Genomic DNA, 5,490 nt, shown 5'->3' on the forward strand with positions numbered 1-5,490 from the left:
CCGGTTGTTCAATTGTGACAATAATTCATTTTTTGTTTGACATCAGGCACAGTACAGTATCTGCTGCACAAATGAAAAGAAAGCGGGGATCAAGTAAGTATTAGGCCTATATATTCTCTGATATGTAACTAATCATGTGAAGACCTGAGTACAAGTCAAAGTACATTGGTTGACAATATAGTTCTAATGTAAATAAAGTATAGTGGTAGACCTGTATTTTTGCTTCAACAACCTGTAATAACATATTTGGAAACCTACTGTAAGTGTGAAAATTAGATGTCTTTGCTTATATGAAGATATGGTCTGCTGTCACTACCATATATGGGCAAATCATTGTGTAAATAAGAAAGCACATTGATGAGCCATAAATATGACCTGTTTTTTTTTCTCCAGTGATAGGCTACCAATTAAATAACAATTAACCATAACTGAATGGAGACTTTGTAATGACGTAATGTCTCTGTATCTTTCTTTGCATTAAGTGAATAGGCCACAGAGACTTCATGGTCTGCGTAATCAGGGAGCCACGGATTACCTCAACAGTGTCCTGCAGGTTCTCTTCATGACACCAGAGATCCATAAAAGGTTTGAAACAGCTGCTTTCATCTGTACAAAATATAAGTACACGGAGAGCAACCTAAATGTAAACAACATATTAAGAGGAAACATTATATTATAATGTGATTTGGCATTTCAAACTCCATCAGTGAGCATATTAAGACAGAGTAAGCAGTCACTATTCACTGAGAAACTACTTTCTCCCTAAAGGTTGATTCCAGGTTTACCAACGGATGATAAACTGAGAAACATCTTTAAAGGCCTAAAGAGAAATACATGTGGAACAGAAGACATCACAAAGAGTTTGGAGATTACAAATGGTAATCTGGACAGTCATAAATAAGATGAAAACATTTAAACATCAAGGGGCAATCAATAACAAAGTCACATAGTAGTAAATTAAGTAAAATGTTTCGCTTAAATTTATATATTAGATACAATTTAATCTATCCCTTTTCAGTTCGTGAACAACGTGATGCTGCTGAATGCCTGGAGATGGTTTTACATAAGATCAACCCACAGGCCTCTAAGGTGAGCACTTGTGAAATCTACAATGTTATTTACAGTTGTACAAATCAGACAGCTGTGTGATGATAGACATGTTTATGCTAAGGTTTTCCAAGGACAGCTGACATACACAACAAAATGCTCCAAAGGCCACAGCATCAATGAAGAGACGAATCCATTCTGGACTCTTCCACTGTCACTAAAAGATACCCATGATACAACCTACAGCGTGGTAAGCATCCAAAATTCAGAGTTGTAGTTTAGTATTTTTATGTGCTGTGAGCATGCTAATCTATTTTTTTATTTATTTTCATGTGTTTCTACAGAAACAAAGCTTTGAAAGTATTTTCCAGACTAAATCATTCAGTGGAGACAACATGGTGTACTGCAACAAATGTAAAAAGAAAACAAATGCAAAAACTGTGAGTTTTGACCTTAAGAACATAAACTGTATTCCAGGCCAAATTTTATACTGGGCTCAACTGAAAATGATGTAGGATAGTGAGATAATACATCAGAGGATAGTGTTTAATAACCTTCCTTGTGCTATTTAGGGATGTGAGATGGTGGAATTTCCTCAGATTTTGACTCTACTCCTCAAGAGATTTGACTTTGACTACAACACCATGTCACATGTCAAATCAGACCGCTGTGTGGATGTGCCGCGTACATTACAGAGGAAGGTAAGGGGAAGTAACTCTGAATGGTGTTCCTTTTGTTTGCTTTAAAGGTATCTTCACATATGTGACCGTGTTCTTCATTGTAGAACAACAAGTACAAACTGTATGGGATGGTGAATCACGTGGGCAGTCTACGAGGTGGACACTACACAGCCACCATCCTGTTAAATGAGGACAAAACCTGGTATGAGTTTGATGACGCTCACGTCAACAAGGTGAGGCAGATTTTACTTCATCTATTCCATGATATACATTCAAGAAAGATCAGACATTAAATGAAAATGCATTAACATTGTTTGATTTGTTTTTGTTGAATGGTGCAGGTTAAAGAACAACCATTTGCACAAAACAAGCCTTACAAGTAAGTTTGAGAAAATCAATTTTATTTGATTTTAATAATCTGAGATATACAGTATATTGCATTATCCAGAAATTTTGACTGTGTGCTGTCATCTTTCTGTTGTTCTATGCAAACAATAACTTCAAATTTATTGTTCACCAGATCCGGGACTGTATATATGCTCATGTACAGAGGTAGGATTACAAAAATACATGAATAAATCTTTTAGGCTATGACTGTAATATTAGCAGATCATTGCTATTTTTTTTTTCTTCGCTTCAAAGCCACAGTCTCAGATTCCCTGTGAGACCAATTCAGAGCCATGCCACTAGCATGGCTAATAAAAATGAATTGACAAGCCAAATATAAAAACATAGGAATATTTAAGTATCTTCTTCCAAAGGCACATTACTCGGGTGTAGACATTTAGACTTGTTCCAGGGAGTAAATTATGTCAAGGAAAATATTTTGTTCTTACTGAAATTGATAGTGATACAGATAATTACTGAATATATAACTCTTCTTCTACTTCAAATACTCAGTGTCTCGGACTGAAACAGACGGGAAGGAAGGAGATCAGGCTGGAGATCTGGAAAGCAACAAGGTAGAACACAAAAGAAAGTCAGAGAGTTCAAACTTCAACATTAACAAATATGAGACTCCAACTGCCTTATCTCAAACCTAGAGAGACAGAACTAGATATTAACTGTTTTTGAGACTTTTTTACTGTTGTATTACATGTTTGTCTGGAGAAATTAATTCCTGTTTTACTTTTCCACCAGGTTCTGCCCAGAGAGAATCTAAGAACACGGTTTTACATTGTTATTTCCCTGGTTGTTGTAATCTTATTGTTGTTGTTATTTTTTTGGGTTTTGGGTTTTATTTAGGTTAACTAACCTTTATTTAAGGACATGTCTCTGTTGGCCCTTATTTTGGCTTAAATGGGTTCAAAAATGTAAACCATCATCTTAGCAACCTTATATCAAAATAATCAAGAGTATAATTGTTCGATAATTAAGAATCAACTTTGCCTAATAAATATTGTCTTCCATTTATTAAACCAGATACAAATGTTATGGTTGACCATCAATAAAGTACAGGTGTATGATTTTTCAGTATTACATTCTACTGCAATATATTGATTCAATGTCATAAATCACACACCCGAAAATCAAGGGCACAAAATCAAATGTATATGCATGTGCATACATATTGTAGCTGTGAGGTTGTGGTAAATTTCAATGATGATCAGAGAATGTTTCACTTATTTTATTTTGTTTGAAAGTTTCTCATTCTAAAGATACTGATGTACATTAGCTTTCTTTGGATGAATTTGAAATATAAACCAACATTTAAAAGATTAAAATGTCATTTTTATTTTGATAATAGCTGTGTTTCCCACATTTCCCATTATCCTTTTCAACTACATTGGACCAGGTGTTGCTGCACTGAGCTAAAGGAAAAACTGGGGGGAAGATTTTCAAAATGTGTTGGGGAATGTCACAACTATTCGTTGTAATTGTTGTTGTAATAGAGAAAAGAAAAAGGAAAAAAGCATGAATGTGTGGATTTCTATGATTTTATTGAGTAATGATAAGGTTTCTAAATAGATTCTGAAATCAAAATTAACTTTTTCCAAGAACAAGTGTTAGAAATTGTTTCATGTCTACCATAACCCTGATGAGCTCAGAGAGGAGCCAAGGGCTCACCGGGGCCCAATCTGCACTCAATCAGTGCTCTTATAACTAAGAGGGGAGGAGAAAGAACCGTTCTCTGTTTGTCCTGCTACCAGCCAGACCTCTTCATTCGTATGTCTAATGTGAGTCATTCATTAAGGTTTATCACTTTGATAATGCCATGTCTTTGTCTGTTCACTTTATGACTAAATTCCCATGTTTAACTGGAATATTGTTTTTAGATATTCTCTGGCTTTGAGTTGGTAATTATGATTACAATGAGTAAATGCATGTGCACTGCTGTTAATGTAATGTATCTCCCTCTGTTTGTGTATTTAATGCAGATACACCATTTGATGATGTTAAAGGGGAGGTTTATCTAAATAAAGTACCTTTTTGGTGGAAATATCTGTCTTTCTGTCCCTAATTCTGGTTACCTCATGTTCGATACTTGAGTGTCCCTCTCCAGTCCTTGCTGATTTAGATCACCTGAACAACAAGTTTCATTTTGTAGATGTAACATTATCAGTATAGCTCAATACACATTATAATATGATATAATTATACTGTATAATACATCAATTGGCATTCACAGTACAAGCATGTCAGCATCTATCCTAAACTGTCAGCAAAAACAAGGTCATAATTAGGTGTGTTTATGGCTCATCTTATCTATATTGTTTTAATACAAGCCATAATCAGTTATCTTCTGCACATATCAAGAAATCAATATTTTTATATCTATGACTAAACAGCCTGAACCTCTTTGCACGTCAACAGGTTATGAAGGTCACTGTGACTCCTTTTGGTTATCCAAATCTGACTTAACCATGATTCAGCAGTTCCACATACATTTCATCAATATTTCTACTACATCTTTTTCATATAATCTGTTTTTTGTGCAGTGGTGGAAGAAGTATTCTGATGCTTTACTTGAGTAAAAGTACTATTACCACTCTGTAAAAATACTCCATTACAAGTATAGTTTCTTATAATACCCGTATCTTCACTCTGGCTTTATTACTGAGCTTACTACAGCCAGTCTTAAAGACAGTAATGCAGGTTTCAGAGGTTTCTGTTCAGTTGCTTGATGCATTCTGTTCTGTTATGTTTCAAGTGTATGAACAATATGGTCATTTAGAAGGAGAAACGTATATGTGGTTTTCTACTGCCTTCACCTCAGCTGAAAGTTTAGAGGAGCTACTGAACATAACTGGTCATAGGCAGTTGCTGACTCAGGCTATCTGAGGGGCAGCAGCAGCAAGTTTTCTACCATGTAGGGCAGCCTATGGCACTGCATCAGATTTTGCACCCAGGGTGCCCTTCCAGTGGAGAAAATGCGACGCAGTGCCGTATAGGCTGCTCTACTTACTAGAAAACTTTCTCTGTGCTGGTACCCACTGCATGCAGCTGGTGCCCTTTTTATTTTGGGCTTTAGTTTTGGCCTGAGTCTGCCACTGCCCTAGCCTAGGCTAGAGGGCACTTTATCATGTGTTCTTGCACACCGTAGAGGGCACTTGTTTTATTTTATGTTCTTATGTTATGTTTTATACCATAGGGACATCCAAGAGGACATTTCTGCAGTGTTTTTTCAAACATGGGGGCACAAAGTAGGTGTAAGTGGTAATCAGCCTGTACATGTAAAGCACGTTTAAGATTTCAGTCTTGACCGAGTCAGTAGCAGCTGAGCTTGTTGTAGGTTGATATGTCTTATTATATTGATCATACT

The 5,490-nt window shown here is 35.9% G+C and overlaps 1 long non-coding RNA gene across 1 annotated transcript; it reads left to right on the top strand.

Moving 5' to 3' along the window:
- Positions 1–757: 757 nt before the first annotated feature.
- Positions 758–1,302, top strand: LOC119481415. Its single transcript, XR_005205182.1, has 3 exons — positions 758–878; positions 1,019–1,089; positions 1,172–1,302. It is a non-coding gene; the product is annotated as an uncharacterized LOC119481415 (long non-coding RNA).
- The last annotated feature ends 4,188 nt before the right edge of the window (positions 1,303–5,490 follow it).

Source organism: Sebastes umbrosus, chromosome 22 (genome assembly GCF_015220745.1).
Source record: "Sebastes umbrosus isolate fSebUmb1 chromosome 22, fSebUmb1.pri, whole genome shotgun sequence".
Lineage (NCBI taxonomy): Eukaryota > Metazoa > Chordata > Actinopteri > Perciformes > Sebastidae > Sebastes > Sebastes umbrosus.